This window comes from Nuphar pumila, chromosome 17 (genome assembly GCF_984573655.1).
Source record: "Nuphar pumila chromosome 17, dmNupPumi1.hap1.1, whole genome shotgun sequence".
In the NCBI taxonomy this organism is placed as follows: Eukaryota; Viridiplantae; Streptophyta; class Magnoliopsida; order Nymphaeales; family Nymphaeaceae; genus Nuphar; species Nuphar pumila.
The window spans coordinates 11,584,571-11,600,102 of NC_143265.1; the positions used below are offsets into that span (position 1 = coordinate 11,584,571).

Here is a 15,532-nt window from a genome sequence, read left to right on the forward strand (position 1 = left end):
CTTTAGAGAGAAGGGAAACAGGGTCAACCTCATATCATCATCTCCAAAGTTGTTGATTCTCACTGTAGAACAAATCTCTAAGAATTTGTCGAGATGACGATATGGGTCTTCATTGCTAAGGCCATAAAATGAGGGTAGCATTTGGATTACACTGGCCTTAATCTCAAACTGATTTGCTCTTACATCAGGTCTTGTGATGCAGGAGGCGGGAGTATAGGTGTTAGGCATGAAGTACTCCCTCAGGGGACGAGTAATCTGCTGATTCTCAGCCTTGGTTGCAGATCTTTGGGCTCTCCTAATAAGGGACTCGGGGTCCTCAATCGGCTCTACCAGCTCAGGGTCAAGTGAGCGTCGCCCTTGCATACACCTCTTACTAGACCGGTGTCGCTCCCGTCCTAACTTTGGGTTTTCTACCTAACTAACGCACTAAGCGGCCAAACCACGCAAACCACAAAGCGAGTAAACTAAAAACAACAAAAACTAAACAAACACCACGCAGTTACACATAACAGAGATTATGCATGAGAAATATAAAATCTATGTGTACGGTACCAATCGTACACAGTCACCTTTAAGGGGATCCTAATAGGTGGGTTGTGCAGAAAAGTAAGCTCGTCTCTAAGATATGCACATACGTGGTTCTAAATCTAAATGCAACACAAACACTAGGCAATAAAGTGAATACTAATATTACGCCGTTCCCCGGCAACGGCGCCAAAAATTTGATGTCTTCTTTTAAATCGTTGTAATTTTGAAAAGATTTTTATATGAAAAACATGTGAAAACCAGACATCAAATAATAAAAACCGGTTCTCACTAGTGGATGAGACCGGGTCGAACTCAGGGAACGAGAATATTTTGTATTCAAGCACACAATTCTAAACTATTCTTTATTGCTGAATTATTGAAATGTAAAATGTTCTAAGAAAAGTAAAAACAACTAGCTATTACAACAAATGAATACTCTTCGCAGAGGGCGTAAAGTGCAATATTTACAAACCCAAAATCAAATTCCTAATTCTAAACTGAAAAGTAAAAATCTTTTATTCTTGCACTTCGTGTCACGTAATCGCTTCCGTTCCAGTCTTGTGCTATCCTGCACAATTCAAAGGACACGAGCAGTACCAGAGCTAGAACATGAAAGAAATGATAAAAGACATCTAAATGACTAATTACAATTGAAAAACTAATTCTAATTAAATCTACTAACCAATTAACTAATTAGAAAACAATTAACTAACAATTACTTAACTAATAACTAATGCTTACTTAACAAAAGATGAATGTAAAAAACAAAACAGGAAATTAGAAAACACAGAAAATAGAAAATTACTAAATGACTAAAACATGAATTCAAGGATTTGTAAAACAGGAAGTTGCTGAATGAAGGTAAAGAAACTTAAAAATTTCAGAAAACAAAATATGAGAGGAAAAACATGAAAAACTGAATGATGAACAAGAAATGAATGTAAATGAAGACAGGAAATGCAATACTATAAAACAAACAAAAGAAACATTAATGAAATCAGAAAATGCAAAACTAGAAATTCAAAACAGCAAAACAGAAAATTAATCTACCGAATGCTTAACTACAAAAAAAACAGAAAATGACATTATGAGAAAACAGGAAAATTAAACTAAGAACAGGAACAGTAAAATTCAACAAACAACAATTTGAATTGAAGAAAAGAAAATAGGAAAATAAAAAATTAAAACAAGAGATTAAAACCTATTTAACAAAACAGGAATTCAAAGTAAAAAAATCAAACAAGAATTTGCTGAAATGAAAACAGAAAAGAGAAAGAAACATTTAACGATAGCAACTGAAATAAAAGCAACTAAGAAAATGTAAATTGAATAAAGGAAAACAACAAAGATAAATTGCAGAACAGAAATTAAAATCGATCTAACATCGACAAACTAAAGAGAACAAAAACTACAGCTGAAATGCTAATATGAAACAGTAGAATGAAGAAATACAGGGGAAAGCACATGCAGCGATAATGCATAGAACAAAAACTAAAAAAAAACAAAGAATCGGTAAACAATGAGATATGATGAATTAAGACAGAGCAAAAACCGAAAGATGAAAACACATCAATTTTTTTTCATTTTTTCTTTTCTTTAGTTTTTATTCAGAAATAACAACATTACAACATCGATTTTTTTTTTCATTTATTTTCATTTTCAGTTTTTTCTTTTTTTTTTTATTTTTATTTTCATTTTACATACTTATCGACAAACAGAAGAAGACCTGAAGAAGAAGAAGAAGAAGTAGAAGAAGAATATGACAATCAGAAGAATAAGAAGAAGAAGAAGCTGAAGAAGAGGAAGAAGAAGAAGAAGAATTGATCGGATGAAGAATAAGTAGAGGTTCCGGTCACTTACCGTGAAATGAGGGAAGAGGTGGCTTCCACTTCATGCGCCACCATCGATTGAAGAATTCCTTGCCATCGGATGATGAAGATCGGCTGCTGCTGCAAGAAGAAGAAGAAGAAGAAGAAGAAGAAGTAGAAGTAAGAAATCCGGTGACTGGGAAAGGATAGCAAAGGGCGAAAATCAGAGAGGGAGGGAAAGAAATTTTGGCGCACAGAAGATGAAAAACACCCCCCGATTATGCTTTACGCCCCTTTTTAAAAGGGTTCAAACCGGTTGGAACCGGTTTGAAACAACCATTGTTTATTTTCAAAACTTCCAAACCGGTTCCAGCCGATTTGGTTTTCACTTTCTTCTTTTTAGAAATACAAACCGGTTCCACCCGGTTTGTATTTAGATATTTTTTTCTTTATTTATTATTTATTATTTTTATTTTTATTCTTTTCAAAAGTAAAGAAAACTGTGAAAATTTTCAAAAACAAAACTATTTATAAAAGAACTTCAAAAACTAATCTACTATAATTTTTTTTTCTTTTCTAAAAAAAAAAACACAACACTTAAAATGAATAAAACTATTTTTCTCTAATTTTTTTATTTTTTCTTTTTAATAAAAACTAAAACCAACTAAAAAAACTAAAATAGGCATAAGAATGTAAAATAAAACTATTTTTTATTCATTTTCTAATTTTAAATCATTTTAGCACTTTTACTCAAAAACTAACATAATATTGGGTTTTTGAAACATTATTTTATAAAATCATGCATATTTAAATGTTAATAAACCCTGAATTATATGCATGATCAGTTGACATCTGTAATATCTAGTTCCAAGTGATACTCCGCATAAGGAGTGAATTTGTATGGCACGGTTGTCATGTGTTTGAATCTTTTAGGAGATGAATAAGTAATGGTAAACAAAACAATCAGGGGATTGATTGCTATTTATCTTATCAAAACCTTCCATATGTAGCGCCTCTACCCATGTCCCAACACACTAGTATTTTTTATCACCTTTACTGGTTTGTTGGTTGCTTAGCTGTAGACTATCTTTTGTATTGTCTTTTGGATAGGAAAGCACACCCATGATATTGACACTTTCTTTTGCTACTTTTAGACATCCTACATATTTGCATTTAATGCATGATTTTTGGCCAACATTAACTAACTTCATGGTATCTACTTTTGCAGTTGCGGTTCTTCTACATGATTGTCACGTCCACTTAGTTCTTATGACTTTGCCATGGTGGAAGACTTGTTTTTGATATTTGAGAATTTTCTTTATTGCGCTAGATGTTGTATTTAGTGGAAAGGTAAAAGGGCTAGAAGCATATTAATGAAAACATAGTATAATATCAGAAAAACACAAAGACATAAAGAGCATGAAAACATGGGGATTCACATAGGTTTATAGGGGGCTGAGGATCTGCTTGTGCAGATAGTTGGAGAAATAGCAAGCAGAAAAAAAAGAAAAACCAAGTGATAAAAAAGGACTATAGGCTAAAAGAAGAGAAGAATAAAAGCTTTTATGTTATTAGGTAGAATCTATGTCACATGGAAATGGCTGCGGATTTGGGGATACAGCCATTTTTATGAAGTTTTCAATATGATTAGTATATAACAGGACATGATACGTGGTTCAAAATTAAGTATCAGTGTAACATAGGTTAGAATGGCTAGAATAAATCATAGTCACAGATATCAGTCTAGCCTATATCTTATGATAATAAATCTCAGCACTTAAATTTTTTAAAAATATAAAAGTAGCAGACATAAGAAAACAATATGTTCAGATAATAAAATGCACATATAAATATAATAAAAGAAATAAGTAAAAAAAAAAATAAAATAAAGAAGAAAAAACATATTTGAATATAGAAAAGAAAAAAGAAATAAAGCTGAAAATATAAAAAGATGTACATAGCTGATATTTTCATTTTATCGGCAATATCTGTGACTATGGAACAAATTAAAAACAAAATGCTACTATCTCAAAAAAAAATGTGATTTAAATTTACATAACTTTCCATATTGCATTATACATTTCAGGAAAATAGTAAGAGAACATTGAAAAAAAGAGTCTGAAGTGAAGCATCACATTTGAGTTTTTTTATTGGAATATGCATTCCTCTTTTCGATTTCTCCCAACCAGCATTAACAACCTTCCATTACTTAGTGGCATGTTCTCCTAATTAGAAGCACCATCTGTGCTCTTCTCTTTTCTCATGTTTGACAGCTGTGGTTGGAGAATCTCCTTCTACATGCGGACCATTTGGCTGTTGTAAAACCCGAGTCTGATGTCCATTGGATTAGCTGTGGAAAAAAAATATTGTTGCAAAAGTTAATGGACAATTTGGTATGAGGATTGATACTGTCTCTTGACTTCATTAATCAGCTTCTCGGTCATACATTTGATTAATGTCATTTATGTCTGAGCACATTTGTATGAGTTTCCAACTTGAACACTCACCTGAAACAGTGTTGAGAAGACTTGCCTCCCATGCATAGCTCAACATATGCTGATGTCATCTATCATTTTGATTCTTAGCATGCAGCTTCCTCATGCTTGACTTTTATGATGTGATGATTATTTTTGTTTGCTTGCACTATCAATGAATAAATGAATCAATATTCCATCAAACAAAATATGCAGGTTGATCTTACTTTCATTTCTAATTTTTTCTTCTTGAAATTACTAACTGAAACATGAACATTAGAACTTGGAAGATGATCTCTAAATTGCCTTGGTAGACACGAATCTGGTAAACGAAATACAATACTAGCTTTTTCTCCCACTGATTTAGAAACTTTTCCAAAGATTATAGTTACATTTTGTTGGCAAAATTTATGGATGTGTAGCTGTGCATGACTAAAATGGTTCATGGCACTATGCTCTTCTTTTTCATGATTGGAATTATCTGTCCTGTCTTAGTAGTTAATGTTGTTGCTTTCATGTTCTTTTCTTGTTTTGTGAATGTTTGCATTATTTTAGAAGATGCAAAATTTGTTTGAAGAATGTCAGGTATAGCTGTTGCATGATACTGTCAAATTGTAACTCATAAGACAATGTATTTTCTATATATATTTTATATGTATAAAAGAAGATACATATACATATATATTTCATATATATGTACATGTATCTATCTACTTATATATATAAAATATATTTTTTTCTTATATTAGCTGTAGGGTTATTTTAGTCATTTCTTCATTTTACGCATATTCATGTTTTTGAATATGATTGTAATTCTTTCTTTTTAAATTTTTCTTTTTTTCTTTTCTATGTACTATTTCTGTACACAGTCAGTAGCTGACTTTGTACAATGTACAACTATGTCACATGGGTGCGGGTGCGAGAGCGGGTGCAGGGATTCGGCACTTCCAAAAAACCCGGGTGCGGGGGTGCGGCAGGGGCAAAAATGTAATATATATATATATATATATATATATATATATATATATATATATATATATATATATATATATATATATATATATATATATATATAAGGGGGTCGGGGGTTCCCCCATCGCAGGTCGGGGTTCAGTTTTTTTTGCTGGTGTGTTTGTTTGAAGACTTGTTACCCATGTTCTGCTTGTTGTGTACTTTAGCTCAACGGGACAAAATTGATGAACCGAAAGGATTGGCAATCTGATCGACCCAGCCTGCTGCGTTCTGCTGACTGTCATGATTCAATCATGTCTGAAACTCCCTGGTCTTCACGAAAAAAAATATAAGCGAAAGGTTTGACGTGGTTTGTTGGAGAGAGAGTCTTCACGAGACCTATGACGCCACTGCCACGCCACTGCCTAGGGTTCTTCAAATTTCATTTTATATACAGTTGCACACAGATGACAGCTAAAAGAAATTTATTGGATTTGACATGTGGAAAAGAGAGGTCTACACAAGGCTACGGCTAGAGCACCTCGTCAGGAGAAAAGTGAATACTAATAGCCACCAAGGCTCTACTCTACCACCATCATTATCATTTATTATCATTTATTATGGAGAGAGAAAATCCTTGACGAAAAAGGATTTGGTTGGTTGAAGCATAAAGACTTCAAAAGGCTCTTGAATTTTGGTTTTAATTTTTGAGGAAGATGGATCATCATTTCCAAGTTAACAATATGTTTTCCAACGCTGTGAATTAATTGTTTGGAGGCAGGAATAGCATGGGATGCCAACAAAGCTCGTCAGATGTTGTGGACACAAGTGCCCCTTTATAAAACAAGAGCAGCAACTGTCCAGAATTTTTTTTTTTAAAAATTCTGCAGCCCATTTCGTAGGGCAATTTTTTTTTTTTAAATCCAAACAAAAATGGACCGAAATGATCCTGGGTGCGGTCAACGCACCCAGGAACGGGTTGACCGCACCCGCACCCGCACCCGTACCCGTACCCGCGTCGAGTCACGTCGACGCGGGTGCGGCACCCTGCTAGCCGAATCCCTGTGACATAGGTGTACAACAGTCAGCCACTGACTTATGTACACATTAAAAAAGAAGAGTCGTTGGGCTGATTCTCAATGGCTCTAATTAGACTCTTCAAGAGTCAATAGGCCTTATAAATAAGGAATGTGTGAGCCCATTGCAATGCATTATTACAGTAAGGAGTTTTGTCTCCTTAAGCTTATAAACACTATGCATTTATTGCACTTTTCTTTTGTGGTGTAAAGCATTTGAATGCTATTGTGTGTCTTGAGTATTTGAAGTAGCAAGTTACTTGAAAACTTGATTGTTTGCAAGGATTCTTCACATGGTATCAGAGTCGTTGGGAATCATTGAAGAAGGAACGTGATTATTGAAGAAGATCGTGTGCCTCGAAAAGTGTGCACCTACCTTTCTCTTGATCCTCGGTGTGGAGACCACTTACAATATATATCGAAAGAATCATACCACATCAAGTAAGCTCTAAAGACTCGCTTGAGGTAAGATTTCTTTACTCTATATTCCTTCTCAAAATGGGGGAAAAAGACTCACTTCTCTCTTGTGTTCAAACTCAATGACTCAAATTATCATATTTTAGCCGGTAATATGGAAGCACATATCAAGGGTAAAGGGCTTTGGAGATATGTCCAAGGCTCAATATCGGAACCGGAACCAATGATTACTTTGGTAGAAAGAGGAGAAATAAAGATTCTTGAAGGTGAAGAGAGAATCAAAGCGCTTGAAGATTATACTAAGAAACATGAGGAACATGAGATGAGAAATTTTAAAATCCTATCATGGATCTTCTCAGATCTTCTCATCTGTTGAAACAAGAATCAATGCCAACATTCTCAAATTAAAAAAAGCCTCTCAGACACGACAATATCTTGAAAAAATGTACACTTGAAGAGACTTATCCCACAAGTAGTATCTTCAAAAAATGGCCTTGACCCTCCAACAAGGCGAAATGACTATTAAAGAGTATTTCGCGAAGTTGTCCTCTATTTGGGATGAGCTTGCCATGCTTGAGCCCAAATGAAGTGGTGAAACCATTGAGCTTAAGCATATACAATTAGAAGATGATCGATTTTTCAACTTTCTAAATGGGCTTAGACCTGAATTTGAACAAATACGATCCTCTTCTATCCGCCTTTACTTCCCCTTCTCTTGAAGATGTAATTACTAAATTAAGTGAGGAAGAGACTCGTATGGGTCTAAGCAAAAATAACTCAAGTGTTCTTGCTATACCTTCCAACCAAGAAGAAGGTGAAGGTGTTAATGCCGTTTCAAGATCGGGAAACAATTTGAGAACCTAAAAACTTTCTCACTTTAAAAATCAAAATCAAGGAGCAAGGGAAAATAGTGGGCAAGGCGGAAAAAGAGATTATAACAAAATTGTGTGCTACTTTTGTAAGGAACCGGGGCACATCAAACTGGTTTGTGCAAAATGGAAGAAGTTGCTAGCCATGACTACCACATCCCAATCCTAAAAGGAAGAAAGTTCATCTTCTTCCAATGGCGCTCTCTTTACATCAAATTATAGAAGCGCTTCAACCTCTTCTCAAGGGAGCAATTTTCGGAGCCGTCATGTCAACTTTCTCTCCTCCCGGTAAGACTTCTTGGCTTTTAGATTCAGGTGCCTCCTTTCATATGTCTTCAAGTATTTGTTCTTTTTTCGAATATTCAAAAAATTCCTCTTCATCCTTTGTTTCAACCGCGGATGAAACTTCTCTTGAAATCAAAGGAATTGAAAATTTTGAAAAACAAGGTTTTTTTTATCTCAAAAACTAGATTTATACCAAAATTGAACTTAAATTTGCTTTCAGTCTGTCAACTCTCGGACCATGGATGTGATATAAAATTCTCATTTGATAAATGTTGGATACAGGATCGTCAGTCTGGGAGGTTGATTGGGGAAGGCTCTAGGAAGAGAGATCTATACTATGTCGACTTCCTTCAAATTCCAAAAAACCCTTTTTGTAATGTTGTCTAACATAAAGATATTAATGTATGACATAAAAGGCTTGAACATCCTAATATTGTTAAAATTTCTTATTTACCTTTTGTTAAACATCTTTGTAAAAGTGATTTCACTTGTAATGATTGTACTTTTGGAAAGATGAGAAGTTTATCTTTTAATCAAAGATCTATGTTTACAACAAGACCATTTGAAATTGTCCATTCGGACGTTTGGGGATCGGCACCTGTTTTTATCAAAAGGAGGGTTTTCGTATTATGTGATTTTTGTTGATGATTACACTAAATATTATTGGATATTTTTTCTTAAGCACAAACATGAGGTATTTACGATATTTAAAATATATCATATGATGATCAAAAATCAATTTAAGGGTGACTTGAAAATTCTTAAAATTGACTCTGGAGGAGAATACCTATCAAATGAATTTAAAAGATATCTTGAGAGTTATGGTATTCTCCGTCAAAAATCTTGTCTGAAAACACCTCAACAAAATGGATTAGCCGAAAGAAAACATAAACATATTATTGAAACTACTCGATCCCTTCTCATTTCACAAAACATACCAAATTTTTTTTGGGCAGAAGCAACTCTCACATCCGTCTATCTCATAAATCGGCTTTCATCAAAAAATTTAAACAAAATTTCACCTTTTGAAATGTTGTACACAAAAAAACCTAATTATAATAGGTTAAGATTTTTTGGATGCAAATGTTTTGTTCTTACGGACAAGAATGATAAGCTTTCACCAAAAGCTATCACATGTGCTTTTCTTGGTTACTCTGAAACTCAGAAGGGGTTTCGATGTTACGATATTGAAAACGATAAATTATATATGTCCAGAAATGTGAGTTTTCTGAAAAATGTTAGTGGTTTTGAAAGATGTGAACCTCATGAAGAAAATGTGGATTATTCTTTTTTATTTGAGTTATTATCTAGAAATGATGATGCTAGTGATTGATGAGTTCTCATATAATGACTCTAGTGATAATGAAGTTGATTAAAATAACTCTTTATTACACCCACCTACCTTTCAACATATTGATGAATGGACATCTAGAGATCCTATCACATATTCCCATAGAGATAAAAATAGTTTTAGAAGTGCAATAGAAAAATATAACGAATCTAGTGGAACTACCTTTTCAGATAAGGAAAATCCACGAAGAACTGAGAGAAGTAGAAAAGTCTCTTCTAGGTTCATTTCTTATGATTCATTCACACCTAAACATAGAGCTTGCCTTAGTGCCATTTACTCATACGTAGAACCCAAAAACTTTGAAGAAACCCAAAAAAATATTGAATGAATAGAAGCTATGGATAATAAACTTAGAGCTCTCAGAAAAATGAAGACCATGGAATTTCAAGATCTTCCTAAGGGTAATAAAACCATAGGGTGTAGATGGGTGCTTAAGGTCAAAACCAAGAGCGATGGATCTCTTGAAAGATATAAAGATCGTCTAGTAGCCAAATGATATAGTCAAGAATACATGATTGACTATAAAGAAATATTTTCCTTTATTGCATGAAGAGTTACTGTCAGATGCCCTATTACCATCGATTCTATTAAAAAATGGAACATCTACCAAATGGATGTTAAAAACGCCTTTTTAAATGACAATCTTAATGAAGAAGTGTATATGGATGTTGCTCTAAGAATAGAGACTCCTAAATGAAAAATACCTTTATGGACTAAAACAAGCTCCCAAGGCTTGGTATGACATATTTAACTTTGTAATGTTGAAAAATGGTTTCTCCTCATGTTTTACTGACACCGCTTTATTTGTCAGAAAATCCAACGCAGGAATAGTAATATTGCTTCTATATATCGATGATATAATAATAACCGGAAGCGATTCTAAAGGAATTAAGAGCATAAAGTCTATTTTAAAAGATAAATTTGAAATGTCTACTTAGGATTTTTTACCTACTTTCTAGGAATTGAAGTTGCATATTCACATAGAGGTTATTTTTATCTCAAATTAAACTCGTTTATGAGTTTCTTGACAGATCAGGTATTACAGATGATAAAATTTGTGAAACTCATGCTATAGTAGGAACCAAAATGAAAATTGATGATGAAATTCTTCTCAAAGACCCTACTCCCTAGAGGCAGCTTGTAGGCTCCTTATGTATCTAAGTATTACTAGACCATATATTTCACATGCAGTTCATATTGCCAGTCAATTTCAACATGCACCAACATCCATTCATATGAGTGCAATTTTGCGGATCATCAGATACATAAAGAGATCGTTGAATAAGGGAGTATTTTTATCCTCTTCCTCTGAATTAAATTTAATAGCTTATACTGACTCTGATTGGGGAGGTGATCCAAATAACCGTCTCTCCACCACTGGCTTTTGTGTATTTTTAGGAGACTCACTAATCTCATGGAGATGTAAGAAACAACAAAAGGTATTGTTATCCTCTACCGAAGTTGAATACCGAGCCTTGACAACTACTACCATGGAGATTGTATGGATTCATCAGCTACTAGAAGATATGGGTATTAACGTAGAAGGGCCCACCAAGCTATGCTGTGACAACAAGAGTGCAATTTATATTATAAAAAACCACACATTTCATGAGTGGACCAAACGCATCGAGATGGACTGCCACTATGTTCGAGAAGCATATCTAAAAGGAGTCATAGATCTTCCATATGTAACTTCAGAATATCAGCTGACAAATTTCTTCACCAAATCGTTGTACTCTCCGAGATTCAACTTCTTTCTTGGCAAACTTTCAGTCATTATGCCCTAAGTTTGAGGGAGGGGGGTTGTTAAATTGTAACTCACAAGACAATGTATTTTCTCTCTCTCTATATATTTTATATGTATAAAAAAAGATACATATACATATATATCTACATGTATCTATCTACTTATATATATATATATATATATATATATATATATATATATATATATATATTTCTTTCTTGTATTAGTTGTAGGGTTATTTTAGTCATTTCTTCATTTTACGCATATTCATGTTTTGAATATGATTGTAATTCTTCCTTTTTTAATTTTTCTTATTCTTGTAATTTTTTATTTTTCATTTTTTCTTTTCTATGTACTATTTCTGTACACAGTGCTGTGTACAGTGTACAACAGTCAGCCACTCACTGTTGTACACATTAAAAAAGAAGAGTCGTTGGGCCCAACGACTCTAATTAGAGCTGTTGGGAATAGCCCATTTCCCAACGGCTCTTCAAGAGTCAATAGGCCTTATAAATAAGGGCTGTGTGAGTGTAAAAATGTCTACGAAGAGACAATACTCATACAAGCACTAATAGCTCACAAGAGATGTGCACAAAGGCACTCAAATAACACTTGAACAAGTACACACAAAAGCGTAAAATAATATCAACATGCACAATGGCATGAAAAAGAAATATATATTGAAAGAGGTACAAGAGCTTGAGCTCACAAGCTTGACATTAACAAGGGGGAACACCTCTATTTATACATCACAAAAGGAGCCACATAGGGGACTCCCAAAGTAGTCGTTGGGAGCCCCCAACGGTCACATTTGTAACCGTTGGGGGCCCCCAACGAATCTTTTGGGGAGCCTTCCCTAGGTGGCACAAACCACAAAAAATAAAAAAGAAATAAGAAAAGAAAAAAAAAATAAAGAAGAAAAAATACAATCATATTCCAAATGGAATATGCACAAAATAGGAAATTACAAAAATACCCTTTTTGGGTATTATGAGCAATATAGATATGTATATATATTTATATATAGAGAGAGATATGTATACATAATATATATATATATATATATATATATATATATATATATATATATATATATATATATACACACACACACACACAACGAGATTAAGGATTACATTTTAACACCTCCCTCAAACTTACGGTGCGATAATCGTAGGTTTGCGAAGAAGAAAATTAAATCTAGGCGAACAAAGGGCCTTAGTGAAGAAATCAACTAGTTGGTACTCAGACGTCACGTACGGGAGATCAATGACCTTCAAATATTCTTCCCTGACATAGTGATAATTCATCTCTATATGCTTCGTGCGTTCATGAAAAGTATGATTCTTGGTAATATATATTGCACTTTTATTGGCGCAGCATAACTTTGTTGGCTCTTTAATATAGACTCCCATATCTTCTAGAAACCGCTGAATCCATACAATTTTCATGGTTGTGGATGCCATGACTCGATATTCGGCTTCGATGGAGGACAAATAGATCTTTTGTTGCTTCTTGCACCTCGAAGAGACCAACGATTCACCTAAGAAAACACAGAAACCAGTGGTGGAGTGACGGTTATTGGGGTCACCTCCCCAATCAGAATCAGTATAGGCAATTAACTTTAATTCAGAAGATGAAGACAAAAATACTCTCTTATTTGCAGTTCCCTTTAAGTATCTGATGATGCGAAGAACGACACTCATGTGAACCGTTGTAGGAGCATGTTGGAACTGATTGGCAATATGGATCACATGTGACAAATCAGGCCGAGTGATGCTAAGATACATTAGCGAGCCTACTAATTGTCTGTAAGGAGTAGGATCGGTTAGAGGAATCCCATCATCGATCTTCATTTTTTAGCTCACTATTTCAGGAGGTTCGCAAATTTTGTCATATGAGATTCCAGACTTGTCAATAATCTCACAAGCAAGTTTAGTTTGAGATAGAAAATAACCACGTTGGGAGTAAGTAACCTCAATTCCCAAGAAATATGTCAGAAACCCTAAGTCTCATATTTCAAATTTCGAAGTCAAGACGAATTTGATATCCTTGACTCCTTTGATCACCTGTTATTAACATATCATCAACATATAATAATAATATCATAATACCTGCATCGGATTTTTTGATAAATAATGCAATATCAGTATAACAGGAAGAAAATCCATTCTCTAACATAACATTGTTAAATCTGTCATACCAGGATTTGGGTGCCTGTTTCAAACCATAGAGAGCTTTCCGAAGACGAAAAACTTTATCTTTAGGGACTTTCATACCTGGTGGGCATCCATATAAACTTCTTCATTAAGATTACCATTTAAAAAAATATTTTTAAGATCCATTTGAAAAATGTTTCATTTTTTAATAGACGCAATAGTGATGATACATCTGACTGTAACCATCCGTGCTATGGGTGCAAATGTCTCTTCATAGTAAATTCCATATTCTTGACTATACCCTTTCGCGACTAAGCGAGTTTTATACCTCTCCAGAGATCCATCGCTTTTAGTCTTAACTTTAAACACCCAACAACAACCTATAGTTTTCTTTCCAAAAGGTAGAGTTTGAAATTCCCATGTCTTAGCTTTCCTAAGAGCTTTAAGTTTATTTTTCATAGCTTCTTGCCATTCTACACATTTTTTTGGTTTCCTCAAAATTTCTTGGTTCAAAATAAGAATGAATGGCAATAAGCCAAGCTCTATACTTAGGTGAAAATAAGTCAAAAGAGACAAATCTTGTTGGAGGCTTCTTATTTCTTTCATATCGTCAGAGATCATGTGTGGGAATAAAATCACTATATTGCTCAATTGCACTTCTGAAAGTATTTCTATCTCTACGAGAATAGGTTATTGGTTCATTTGATGTTCTATCTTCTTGAGTACTGGGTGAGTTGAAGTCATTAATGTCTACTTCATTATCACTATCATGGTTTGATGATATTTCATCATCACTAGACATATCATCATTATTAGATAATAGGTCAAATAAGAAAGAATAGTCAGCATTTTCGTGGTGAGAATCATTTTTTTCAAAGTCACTCTCATTTTTCAAAAACGTCACATTTCTTGAAACATATAACTTATCATTTTTAACATTGTAACAACGAAATCTTTTTTGAGTCTCGGAACATCCAAGAAAGATACAAAGGATAACTTTAGGTGAAAGTTGTCATTCTTATCTGTAAGAACAGAGCATTTGCAATAAAAAATTCGCAATTTGTTATAATCAGGTTCCCTTTTATATAATGTTTCAAAAGGAGAGATTTTACCCAAATTTCTAGATGGTAAACAATTGATAAGGTAGACGGATGCAAGAGCCGCTTCGGCCCAAATTTTTTTTGGAATGTTTTGAGATATGAGAAGAGTTCAAGTGGTTTCAATGATATGCTTATGTTTTCGTTCGGCCAACCCATTTTGTTGAGTGGTTTTAGGGCATGACCTTTGATGAACAATACCACTATCTTCAAGATACTTCTTGAATTCATTTGAGAGATACTCTCCTCCTGAATTGGTTTTAAATATATTTAAATTGCTATTAAATTGATTTTTAATCATCACATGATATGATTTAAAGCATGAAAAAACTTTTTTATGCTTATGTCTAAGAAAATATATCCAAGAATACCTAGAAAAATCATTCACAAAAATCACATAATAAGCAAATTCTCTTTTTGAAACAATATGTGCTGGTCCCCAAACATTCGAATCAACAATTTTAAAAGGTTTAGAAGTAAACATGGATCTTTGTTCAAAAGACATAATTCTCATTTTTCCAAGAATACAATCATTACAAGAGAATGCATTTTTACAACGATTTTTAGCAAAATGCAAATAAGATAACTTGGTGATATTGGGATGACCAAGTCTTTTGTATCAAACATGTATATCTTTATGTTGGGCAACATTATAAAAATAATTTTTAGGAACTTGAAGAGAGTCCATATAATATAAGTCTCCCTTCCTAGAGCTTTTTCTAATCAATTTTTCGGACCGATGATCCTGTATTAAACATTTATCAGAGAAA

General features: G+C 33.7%; 1 protein-coding gene across 1 annotated transcript in view; it reads left to right on the forward strand.

Annotated features, from left to right (window-relative positions):
* The window catches only part of LOC149811637 (eukaryotic translation initiation factor 4B2-like), a 47,138-nt gene that overhangs the window by 11,647 nt on the left and 19,959 nt on the right, over nucleotides 1-15,532 (forward strand). The gene's annotated exons all lie outside the window — the stretch shown is intronic.